This window comes from Urocampus carinirostris, chromosome 1 (genome assembly GCF_059441175.1).
Source record: "Urocampus carinirostris isolate Australia breed hairy pipefish chromosome 1, RoL_Ucar_1.0, whole genome shotgun sequence".
NCBI lineage: Eukaryota > Metazoa > Chordata > Actinopteri > Syngnathiformes > Syngnathidae > Urocampus > Urocampus carinirostris.
In genome coordinates this window covers 72867536-72881195 of record NC_142349.1, presented here as the reverse complement: position 1 = coordinate 72881195, position 13660 = coordinate 72867536, and the positions used below count along the sequence as shown (strand labels likewise).

Here is a 13660-nt window from a genome sequence, read left to right as displayed (position 1 = left end):
ACAGACAGACAGACAGACAGACAGACAGACAGACAGACAGACAGACAGACAGACAGACAGACAGACAGACAGACAGACAGACAGACAGACAGACAGACAGACAGACAGACAGACAGACAGACAGACAGACAGACAGACAGACAGACAGACAGACAGACAGACAGACAGACAGACAGACAGACAGACAGACAGACAGACAGACAGACAGACAGACAGACAGACAGACAGACAGACAGACAGACAGACAGACAGACAGACAGACAGACAGACAGACAGACAGACAGACAGACAGACAGACAGACAGACAGACAATTCTTATTGGAGAAAGCATTGAAAGAGGTTCCTTTTATAGAATGGATTTGACGACAGTCAACTTTTTTTCTAGTAAAGTCCTTGGTGGTCTAGTGGCTAGGATCCAGCACTTTCACTGCTGTGGCCTGGGTTCGATTCCAGGTCAGGAAAACTGTTACACGCAGATAGAAAATTCCTCTTGAGGAATTGGAAAGAAAATTGAAAGATGTTCCTTTTTCTAGAATGGGTTTTCCGACAGTCAACTTTTTTCCTGTTCATTCCCTGATGGACTAGTGGCTAGGATCCAGCACTCTCACTGCTGTGGCCCGGGTTCGATTCCCGGTCAGGTCTATTATAATAGACGGAAAGACAGAAAATTCTTATTGGAGAAAGCATTGAAAGAGGTTCCTTTTTCTAGAATGGGTTTTCCGACAGTCAACTTTTTTTCTAGTAAAGTCCTTGGTGGTCTAGTGGCTAGGATCCAGCACTTTCACTGCTGTGGCCTGGGTTCGATTCCAGGTCAGGTCTATTATTATAGACGGAAAGACAGAAAATTCTTATTGGAGAAAGCATTGAAAGAGGTTCCTTTTATAGAATGGATTTGACGACAGTCAACTTTTTTTCTAGTAAAGTCCTTGGTGGTCTAGTGGCTAGGATTCAGCACTTTCACTGCTGTGGCCTGGGTTCGATTCCAGGTCAGGGAAACTGTTACACGCAGATAGAAAATTCCTCTTGAGGAATTGGAATGAACATTGAAAGAGGTTCCTTTTTCTAGAATGGGTTTTCCGACAGTCAACTTTTTTTCTAGTAAAGTCCTTGGTGGTCTAGTGGCTAGGATCCAGCACTCTCACTGCTGTGGCCCGGGTTCGATTCCCGGTCAGGTCTGTCTATTATAATAGACGGAAAGACAGAAATTTTTTTATCGGAGAAAGCATTGAAAGAGGTTCCTTTTATAAAATGGATTTGACGACAGTCAACTTTTTTCTAGTAAAGTCCTTGGTGGTCTAGTGGCTAGGATCCAGCACTCTCACTGCTGTGGCCCGGGTTTGATTCCCGGTCAGGGAAACTATGACAGACAGACAGACAGACAGACAGACAGACAGACAGACAGACAGACAGACAGACAGACAGACAGACAGACAGACAGACAGACAGACAGACAGACAGACAGACAGACAGACAGACAGACAGACAGACAGACAGACAGACAGACAGACAGACAGACAGACAGACAGACAGACAGACAGACAGACAGACAGACAGACAGACAGACAGACAGACAGACAGACAGACAGACAGACAGACAGACAGACAGACAGACAGACAGACAGACAGACAGACAGACAGACAGACAGACAGACAGACAGACAGACAGACAGACAGACAGACAGACAGACAGACAGACAGACAGACAGACAGACAGACAGACAGACAGACAGACAGACAGACAGACAGACAGACAGACAGACAGACAGACAGACAGACAGACAGACAGACAGACAGACAGACAGACAGACAGACAGACAGACAGACAGACAGACAGACAGACAGACAGACAGACAGACAGACAGACAGACAGACAGACAGACAGACAGACAGACAGACAGACAGACAGACAGACAGACAGACAGACAGACAGACAGACAGACAGACAGACAGACAGACAGACAGACAGACAGACAGACAGACAGACAGACAGACAGACAGACAGACAGACAGACAGACAGACAGACAGACAGACAGACAGACAGACAGACAGACAGACAGACAGACAGACAGACAGACAGACAGACAGACAGACAGACAGACAGACAGACAGACAGACAGACAGACAGACAGACAGACAGACAGACAGACAGACAGACAGACAGACAGACAGACAGACAGACAGACAGACAGACAGACAGACAGACAGACAGACAGACAGACAGACAGACAGACAGACAGACAGACAGACAGACAGACAGACAGACAGACAGACAGACAGACAGACAGACAGACAGACAGACAGACAGACAGACAGACAGACAGACAGACAGACAGACAGACAGACAGACAGACAGACAGACAGACAGACAGACAGACAGACAGACAGACAGACAGACAGACAGACAGACAGACAGACAGACAGACAGACAGACAGACAGACAGACAGACAGACAGACAGACAGACAGACAGACAGACAGACAGACAGACAGACAGACAGACAGACAGACAGACAGACAGACAGACAGACAGACAGACAGACAGACAGACAGACAGACAGACAGACAGACAGACAGACAGACAGACAGACAGACAGACAGACAGACAGACAGACAGACAGACAGACAGACAGACAGACAGACAGACAGACAGACAGACAGACAGACAGACAGACAGACAGACAGACAGACAGACAGACAGACAGACAGACAGACAGACAGACAGACAGACAGACAGACAGACAGACAGACAGACAGACAGACAGACAGACAGACAGACAGACAGACAGACAGACAGACAATTCTTATTGGAGAAAGCATTGAAAGAGGTTCCTTTTATAGAATGGATTTGACGACAGTCAACTTTTTTTCTAGTAAAGTCCTTGGTGGTCTAGTGGCTAGGATCCAGCACTTTCACTGCTGTGGCCTGGGTTCGATTCCAGGTCAGGAAAACTGTTACACGCAGATAGAAAATTCCTCTTGAGGAATTGGAAAGAAAATTGAAAGATGTTCCTTTTTCTAGAATGGGTTTTCCGACAGTCAACTTTTTTCCTGTTCATTCCCTGATGGACTAGTGGCTAGGATCCAGCACTCTCACTGCTGTGGCCCGGTGGCCCGGGTTCGATTCCCGGTCAGGTCTATTATAATAGACGGAAAGACAGAAAATTCTTATTGGAGAAAGCATTGAAAGAGGTTCCTTTTTCTAGAATGGGTTTTCCGACAGTCAACTTTTTTTCTAGTAAAGTCCTTGGTGGTCTAGTGGCTAGGATCCAGCACTTTCACTGCTGTGGCCTGGGTTCGATTCCAGGTCAGGTCTATTATTATAGACGGAAAGACAGAAAATTCTTATTGGAGAAAGCATTGAAAGAGGTTCCTTTTATAGAATGGATTTGACGACAGTCAACTTTTTTTCTAGTAAAGTCCTTGGTGGTCTAGTGGCTAGGATTCAGCACTTTCACTGCTGTGGCCTGGGTTCGATTCCAGGTCAGGGAAACTGTTACACGCAGATAGAAAATTCCTCTTGAGGAATTGGAATGAACATTGAAAGAGGTTCCTTTTTCTAGAATGGGTTTTCCGACAGTCAACTTTTTTTCTAGTAAAGTCCTTGGTGGTCTAGTGGCTAGGATCCAGCACTCTCACTGCTGTGGCCCGGGTTCGATTCCCGGTCAGGTCTATTATAATAGACGGAAAGACAGAAATTTTTTTATCGGAGAAAGCATTGAAAGAGGTTCCTTTTATAAAATGGATTTGACGACAGTCAACTTTTTTCTAGTAAAGTCCTTGGTGGTCTAGTGGCTAGGATCCAGCACTCTCACTGCTGTGGCCCGGGTTTGATTCCCGGTCAGGGAAACTATGACAGACAGACAGACGGACGGACGGACGGACGGACGGACGGACGGACGGACGGACGGACGGACGGACGGACGGACGGACGGACGGACGGACGGACGGACGGACGGACGGACGGACGGACGGACGGACGGACGGACGGACGGACGGACGGACGGACGGACGGACGGACGGACGGACGGACGGACGGACGGACGGACGGACGGACGGACGGACGGACGGACGGACGGACAGACAGACAGACAGACAATTCTTATTGGAGAAAGCATTGAAAGAGGTTCTTTTTATAGAATGGATTTGACGACAGTCAACTTTTTTTCTAGTAAAGTCCTTGGTGGTCTAGTGGCTAAGATCCAGCACTTTCACTGCTGTGGCCCGGGTTCGATTCCAGGTCAGGGAAACTGTTACACGCAGATAGAAAATTCCTCTTGAGGAATTGGAAAGAAAATTGAAAGATGTTCCTTTTTCTAGAATGGGTTTTCCGACAGTCAACTTTTTTCCTGTTCATTCCCTGATGGACTAGTGGCTAGGATCCAGCACTCTCACTGCTGTGGCCCGGGTTCGATTGCCGGTCAGGTCTATTATAATAGTCGGAAAGACAGAAAATTCTTATTGGAGAAAGCATTGAAAGAGGTTCCTTTTATAGAATGGATTTGACGACAGTCAACTTTTTTTCTAGTAAAGTCCTTGGTGGTCTAGTGGCTAGGATCCAGCACTCTCACTGCTGTGGCCCGGGTTCGATTCCCGGTCAGGGAAACTATGACAGACAGACAGACAGACAGACAGACAGACAGACAATTCCTCTTGAGGAATTGGAAAGATGTTCCTTTTTCTAGAATGGGTTTTCCGACAGTCAACTTTTTTTCTAGTAAAGTCCTTGGTGGTCTAGTGGCTAGGATCCAGCACTCTCACTGCTGTGGCCCGGGTTCGATTCCCGGTCAGGTCTATTATAATAGACGGAAAGACAGAAAATTCTTATTGGAGAAAGCATTGAAAGAGGTTCCTTTTATAGAATGGATTTGACGACAGTCAACTTTTTTTCTAGTAAAGTCCTTGGTGGTCTAGTGGCTAGGATCCAGCACTTTCACTGCTGTGGCCTGGGTTCGATTCCAGGTCAGGAAAACTGTTACACGCAGATAGAAAATTCCTCTTGAGGAATTGGAAAGAAAATTGAAAGATGTTCCTTTTTCTAGAATGGGTTTTCCGACGGACGGACGGACGGACGGACGGACGGACGGACGGACGGACGGACGGACGGACGGACGGACGGACGGACGGACGGACGGACGGACGGACGGACGGACGGACGGACGGACGGACGGACGGACGGACGGACGGACGGACGGACGGACGGACGGACGGACGGACGGACGGACGGACGGACGGACGGACGGACGGACGGACGGACGGACGGACGGACGGACGGACGGACGGACGGACGGACGGACGGACGGACGGACGGACGGACGGACGGACAGACAATTCTTATTGGAGAAAGCATTGAAAGAGGTTCCTTTTATAGAATGGATTTGACGACAGTCAACTTTTTTTCTAGTAAAGTCCTTGGTGGTCTAGTGGCTAGGATCCAGCACTTTCACTGCTGTGGCCTGGGTTCGATTCCAGGTCAGGAAAACTGTTACACGCAGATAGAAAATTCCTCTTGAGGAATTGGAAAGAAAATTGAAAGATGTTCCTTTTTCTAGAATGGGTTTTCCGACAGTCAACTTTTTTCCTGTTCATTCCCTGATGGACTAGTGGCTAGGATCCAGCACTCTCACTGCTGTGGCCCGGGTTCGATTCCCGGTCAGGTCTATTATAATAGACGGAAAGACAGAAATTTTTTTATCGGAGAAAGCATTGAAAGAGGTTCCTTTTATAAAATGGATTTGACGACAGTCAACTTTTTTCTAGTAAAGTCCTTGGTGGTCTAGTGGCTAGGATCCAGCACTCTCACTGCTGTGGCCCGGGTTTGATTCCCGGTCAGGGAAACTATGACAGACAGACAGACAGACAGACAGACAGACAGACAGACAGACAGACAGACAGACAGACAGACAGACAGACAGACAGACAGACAGACAGACAGACAGACAGACAGACAGACAGACAGACAGACAGACAGACAGACAGACAGACAGACAGACAGACAGACAGACAGACAGACAGACAGACAGACAGACAGACAGACAGACAGACAGACAGACAGACAGACAGACAGACAGACAGACAGACAGACAGACAGACAGACAGACAGACAGACAGACAGACAGACAGACAGACAGACAGACAGACAGACAGACAGACAGACAGACAGACAGACAGACAGACAGACAGACAGACAGACAGACAGACAGACAGACAGACAGACAGACAGACAGACAGACAGACAGACAGACAGACAGACAGACAGACAGACAGACAGACAGACAGACAGACAGACAGACAGACAGACAGACAGACAGACAGACAGACAGACAGACAGACAGACAGACAGACAGACAGACAGACAGACAGACAGACAGACAGACAGACAGACAGACAGACAGACAGACAGACAGACAGACAGACAGACAGACAGACAGACAGACAGACAGACAGACAGACAGACAGACAGACAGACAGACAGACAGACAGACAGACAGACAGACAGACAGACAGACAGACAGACAGACAGACAGACAGACAGACAGACAGACAGACAGACAGACAGACAGACAGACAGACAGACAGACAGACAGACAGACAGACAGACAGACAGACAGACAGACAGACAGACAGACAGACAGACAGACAGACAGACAGACAGACAGACAGACAGACAGACAGACAGACAGACAGACAGACAGACAGACAATTCTTATTGGAGAAAGCATTGAAAGAGGTTCCTTTTATAGAATGGATTTGACGACAGTCAACTTTTTTCCTAGTAAAGTCCTTGGTGGTCTAGTGGCTAGGATCCAGCACTTTCACTGCTGTGGCCTGGGTTCGATTCCAGGTCAGGAAAACTGTTACACGCAGATAGAAAATTCCTCTTGAGGAATTGGAAAGAAAATTGAAAGATGTTCCTTTTTCTAGAATGGGTTTTCCGACAGTCAACTTTTTTCCTGTTCATTCCCTGATGGACTAGTGGCTAGGATCCAGCACTCTCACTGCTGTGGCCCGGGTTCGATTCCCGGTCAGGTCTATTATAATAGACGGAAAGACAGAAAATTCTTATTGGAGAAAGCATTGAAAGAGGTTCCTTTTTCTAGAATGGGTTTTCCGACAGTCAACTTTTTTTCTAGTAAAGTCCTTGGTGGTCTAGTGGCTAGGATCCAGCACTTTCACTGCTGTGGCCTGGGTTCGATTCCAGGTCAGGTCTATTATTATAGACGGAAAGACAGAAAATTCTTATTGGAGAAAGCATTGAAAGAGGTTCCTTTTATAGAATGGATTTGACGACAGTCAACTTTTTTTCTAGTAAAGTCCTTGGTGGTCTAGTGGCTAGGATTCAGCACTTTCACTGCTGTGGCCTGGGTTCGATTCCAGGTCAGGGAAACTGTTACACGCAGATAGAAAATTCCTCTTGAGGAATTGGAATGAACATTGAAAGAGGTTCCTTTTTCTAGAATGGGTTTTCCGACAGTCAACTTTTTTTCTAGTAAAGTCCTTGGTGGTCTAGTGGCTAGGATCCAGCACTCTCACTGCTGTGGCCCGGGTTCGATTCCCGGTCAGGTCTATTATAATAGACGGAAAGACAGAATTTTTTTTATCGGAGAAAGCATTGAAAGAGGTTCCTTTTATAAAATGGATTTGACGACAGTCAACTTTTTTCTAGTAAAGTCCTTGGTGGTCTAGTGGCTAGGATCCAGCACTCTCACTGCTGTGGCCCGGGTTTGATTCCCGGTCAGGGAAACTATGACAGACAGACAGACGGACGGACGGACGGACGGACGGACGGACGGACGGACGGACGGACGGACGGACGGACGGACGGACGGACGGACGGACGGACGGACGGACGGACGGACGGACGGACGGACGGACGGACGGACGGACGGACGGACGGACGGACGGACGGACGGACGGACGGACGGACGGACGGACAGACAGACAGACAGACAATTCTTATTGGAGAAAGCATTGAAAGAGGTTCTTTTTATAGAATGGATTTGACGACAGTCAACTTTTTTTCTAGTAAAGTCCTTGGTGGTCTAGTGGCTAAGATCCAGCACTTTCACTGCTGTGGCCCGGGTTCGATTCCAGGTCAGGGAAACTGTTACACGCAGATAGAAAATTCCTCTTGAGGAATTGGAAAGAAAATTGAAAGATGTTCCTTTTTCTAGAATGGGTTTTCCGACAGTCAACTTTTTTCCTGTTCATTCCCTGATGGACTAGTGGCTAGGATCCAGCACTCTCACTGCTGTGGCCCGGGTTCGATTGCCGGTCAGGTCTATTATAATAGTCGGAAAGACAGAAAATTCTTATTGGAGAAAGCATTGAAAGAGGTTCCTTTTATAGAATGGATTTGACGACAGTCAACTTTTTTTCTAGTAAAGTCCTTGGTGGTCTAGTGGCTAGGATCCAGCACTCTCACTGCTGTGGCCCGGGTTCGATTCCCGGTCAGGGAAACTATGACAGACAGACAGACAGACAGACAGACAGACAGACAATTCCTCTTGAGGAATTGGAAAGATGTTCCTTTTTCTAGAATGGGTTTTCCGACAGTCAACTTTTTTTCTAGTAAAGTCCTTGGTGGTCTAGTGGCTAGGATCCAGCACTCTCACTGCTGTGGCCCGGGTTCGATTCCCGGTCAGGTCTATTATAATAGACGGAAAGACAGAAAATTCTTATTGGAGAAAGCATTGAAAGAGGTTCCTTTTATAGAATGGATTTGACGACAGTCAACTTTTTTTCTAGTAAAGTCCTTGGTGGTCTAGTGGCTAGGATCCAGCACTTTCACTGCTGTGGCCTGGGTTCGATTCCAGGTCAGGAAAACTGTTACACGCAGATAGAAAATTCCTCTTGAGGAATTGGAAAGAAAATTGAAAGATGTTCCTTTTTCTAGAATGGGTTTTCCGACGGACGGACGGACGGACGGACGGACGGACGGACGGACGGACGGACGGACGGACGGACGGACGGACGGACGGACGGACGGACGGACGGACGGACGGACGGACGGACGGACGGACGGACGGACGGACGGACGGACGGACGGACGGACGGACGGACGGACGGACGGACGGACGGACGGACGGACGGACGGACGGACGGACGGACGGACGGACGGACGGACGGACGGACGGACGGACGGACGGACGGACAGACAGACAATTCTTATTGGAGAAAGCATTGAAAGAGGTTCCTTTTATAGAATGGATTTGACGACAGTCAACTTTTTTTCTAGTAAAGTCCTTGGTGGTCTAGTGGCTAGGATCCAGCACTTTCACTGCTGTGGCCTGGGTTCGATTCCAGGTCAGGAAAACTGTTACACGCAGATAGAAAATTCCTCTTGAGGAATTGGAAAGAAAATTGAAAGATGTTCCTTTTTCTAGAATGGGTTTTCCGACAGTCAACTTTTTTCCTGTTCATTCCCTGATGGACTAGTGGCTAGGATCCAGCACTCTCACTGCTGTGGCCCGGGTTCGATTCCCGGTCAGGTCTATTATAATAGACGGAAAGACAGAAATTTTTTTATCGGAGAAAGCATTGAAAGAGGTTCCTTTTATAAAATGGATTTGACGACAGTCAACTTTTTTCTAGTAAAGTCCTTGGTGGTCTAGTGGCTAGGATCCAGCACTCTCACTGCTGTGGCCCGGGTTTGATTCCCGGTCAGGGAAACTATGACAGACAGACAGACAGACAGACAGACAGACAGACAGACAGACAGACAGACAGACAGACAGACAGACAGACAGACAGACAGACAGACAGACAGACAGACAGACAGACAGACAGACAGACAGACAGACAGACAGACAGACAGACAGACAGACAGACAGACAGACAGACAGACAGACAGACAGACAGACAGACAGACAGACAGACAGACAGACAGACAGACAGACAGACAGACAGACAGACAGACAGACAGACAGACAGACAGACAGACAGACAGACAGACAGACAGACAGACAGACAGACAGACAGACAGACAGACAGACAGACAGACAGACAGACAGACAGACAGACAGACAGACAGACAGACAGACAGACAGACAGACAGACAGACAGACAGACAGACAGACAGACAGACAGACAGACAGACAGACAGACAGACAGACAGACAGACAGACAGACAGACAGACAGACAGACAGACAGACAGACAGACAGACAGACAGACAGACAGACAGACAGACAGACAGACAGACAGACAGACAGACAGACAGACAGACAGACAGACAGACAGACAGACAGACAGACAGACAGACAGACAGACAGACAGACAGACAGACAGACAGACAGACAGACAGACAGACAGACAGACAGACAGACAGACAGACAGACAGACAGACAGACAGACAGACAGACAGACAGACAGACAGACAGACAGACAGACAGACAGACAGACAGACAGACAGACAGACAATTCTTATTGGAGAAAGCATTGAAAGAGGTTCCTTTTATAGAATGGATTTGACGACAGTCAACTTTTTTCCTAGTAAAGTCCTTGGTGGTCTAGTGGCTAGGATCCAGCACTTTCACTGCTGTGGCCTGGGTTCGATTCCAGGTCAGGAAAACTGTTACACGCAGATAGAAAATTCCTCTTGAGGAATTGGAAAGAAAATTGAAAGATGTTCCTTTTTCTAGAATGGGTTTTCCGACAGTCAACTTTTTTCCTGTTCATTCCCTGATGGACTAGTGGCTAGGATCCAGCACTCTCACTGCTGTGGCCCGGGTTCGATTCCCGGTCAGGTCTATTATAATAGACGGAAAGACAGAAAATTCTTATTGGAGAAAGCATTGAAAGAGGTTCCTTTTTCTAGAATGGGTTTTCCGACAGTCAACTTTTTTTCTAGTAAAGTCCTTGGTGGTCTAGTGGCTAGGATCCAGCACTTTCACTGCTGTGGCCTGGGTTCGATTCCAGGTCAGGTCTATTATTATAGACGGAAAGACAGAAAATTCTTATTGGAGAAAGCATTGAAAGAGGTTCCTTTTATAGAATGGATTTGACGACAGTCAACTTTTTTTCTAGTAAAGTCCTTGGTGGTCTAGTGGCTAGGATTCAGCACTTTCACTGCTGTGGCCTGGGTTCGATTCCAGGTCAGGGAAACTGTTACACGCAGATAGAAAATTCCTCTTGAGGAATTGGAATGAACATTGAAAGAGGTTCCTTTTTCTAGAATGGGTTTTCCGACAGTCAACTTTTTTTCTAGTAAAGTCCTTGGTGGTCTAGTGGCTAGGATCCAGCACTCTCACTGCTGTGGCCCGGGTTCGATTCCCGGTCAGGTCTATTATAATAGACGGAAAGACAGAATTTTTTTTATCGGAGAAAGCATTGAAAGAGGTTCCTTTTATAAAATGGATTTGACGACAGTCAACTTTTTTCTAGTAAAGTCCTTGGTGGTCTAGTGGCTAGGATCCAGCACTCTCACTGCTGTGGCCCGGGTTTGATTCCCGGTCAGGGAAACTATGACAGACAGACGGACGGACGGACGGACGGACGGACGGACGGACGGACGGACGGACGGACGGACGGACGGACGGACGGACGGACGGACGGACGGACGGACGGACGGACGGACGGACGGACGGACGGACGGACGGACGGACGGACGGACGGACGGACGGACGGACGGACGGACGGACGGACGGACGGACGGACGGACGGACGGACGGACGGACGGACGGACGGACGGACGGACGGACGGACGGACGGACGGACAGACAGACAGACAGACAGACAATTCTTATTGGAGAAAGCATTGAAAGAGGTTCCTTTTATAGAATGGATTTGACGACAGTCAACTTTTTTTCTAGTAAAGTCCTTGGTGGTCTAGTGGCTAGGATCCAGCACTTTCACTGCTGTGGCCTGGGTTCGATTCCAGGTCAGGAAAACTGTTACACGCAGATAGAAAATTCCTCTTGAGGAATTGGAAAGAAAATTGAAAGATGTTCCTTTTTCTAGAATGGGTTTTCCGACAGTCAACTTTTTTCCTGTTCATTCCCTGATGGACTAGTGGCTAGGATCCAGCACTCTCACTGCTGTGGCCCGGGTTCGATTCCCGGTCAGGTCTATTATAATAGACGGAAAGACAGAAATTTTTTTATCGGAGAAAGCATTGAAAGAGGTTCCTTTTATAAAATGGATTTGACGACAGTCAACTTTTTTCTAGTAAAGTCCTTGGTGGTCTAGTGGCTAGGATCCAGCACTCTCACTGCTGTGGCCCGGGTTTGATTCCCGGTCAGGGAAACTATGACAGACAGACAGACAGACAGACAGACAGACAGACAGACAGACAGACAGACAGACAGACAGACAGACAGACAGACAGACAGACAGACAGACAGACAGACAGACAGACAGACAGACAGACAGACAGACAGACAGACAGACAGACAGACAGACAGACAGACAGACAGACAGACAGACAGACAGACAGACAGACAGACAGACAGACAGACAGACAGACAGACAGACAGACAGACAGACAGACAGACAGACAGACAGACAGACAGACAGACAGACAGACAGACAGACAGACAGACAGACAGACAGACAGACAGACAGACAGACAGACAGACAGACAGACAGACAGACAGACAGACAGACAGACAGACAGACAGACAGACAGACAGACAGACAGACAGACAGACAGACAGACAGACAGACAGACAGACAGACAGACAGACAGACAGACAGACAGACAGACAGACAGACAGACAGACAGACAGACAGACAATTCTTATTGGAGAAAGCATTGAAAGAGGTTCCTTTTATAGAATGGATTTGACGACAGTCAACTTTTTTTCTAGTAAAGTCCTTGGTGGTCTAGTGGCTAGGATCCAGCACTTTCACTGCTGTGGCCTGGGTTCGATTCCAGGTCAGGAAAACTGTTACACGCAGATAGAAAATTCCTCTTGAGGAATTGGAAAGAAAATTGAAAGATGTTCCTTTTTCTAGAATGGGTTTTCCGACAGTCAACTTTTTTCCTGTTCATTCCCTGATGGACTAGTGGCTAGGATCCAGCACTCTCACTGCTGTGGCCCCTGCTGTGGCCCGGGTTCGATTCCCGGTCAGGTCTATTATAATAGACGGAAAGACAGAAAATTCTTATTGGAGAAAGCATTGAAAGAGGTTCCTTTTTCTAGAATGGGTTTTCCGACAGTCAACTTTTTTTCTAGTAAAGTCCTTGGTGGTCTAGTGGCTAGGATCCAGCACTTTCACTGCTGTGGCCTGGGTTCGATTCCAGGTCAGGTCTATTATTATAGACGGAAAGACAGAAAATTCTTATTGGAGAAAGCATTGAAAGAGGTTCCTTTTATAGAATGGATTTGACGACAGTCAACTTTTTTTCTAGTAAAGTCCTTGGTGGTCTAGTGGCTAGGATTCAGCACTTTCACTGCTGTGGCCTGGGTTCGATTCCAGGTCAGGGAAACTGTTACACGCAGATAGAAAATTCCTCTTGAGGAATTGGAATGAACATTGAAAGAGGTTCCTTTTTCTAGAATGGGTTTTCCGACAGTCAACTTTTTTTCTAGTAAAGTCCTTGGTGGTCTAGTGGCTAGGATCCAGCACTCTCACTGCTGTGGCCCGGGTTCGATTCCCGGTCAGGTCTATTATAATAGACGGAAAGACAGAAATTTTTTTATCGGAGAAAGCATTGAAAG

General features: G+C 47.5%; 2 non-coding genes across 2 annotated transcripts; both read left to right on the top strand.

Moving 5' to 3' along the window:
• Nucleotides 1-4530: 4530 nt before the first annotated feature.
• On the top strand, nucleotides 4531-4602 carry trnae-cuc (transfer RNA glutamic acid (anticodon CUC)). Its single transcript has one exon. It is a non-coding gene; the product is annotated as a tRNA-Glu (tRNA).
• Nucleotides 4603-8384: 3782 nt separating this feature from the next.
• Nucleotides 8385-8456, top strand: trnae-cuc (transfer RNA glutamic acid (anticodon CUC)). The gene has a single exon. It is a non-coding gene; the product is annotated as a tRNA-Glu (tRNA).
• Nucleotides 8457-13660: the final 5204 nt, after the last annotated feature.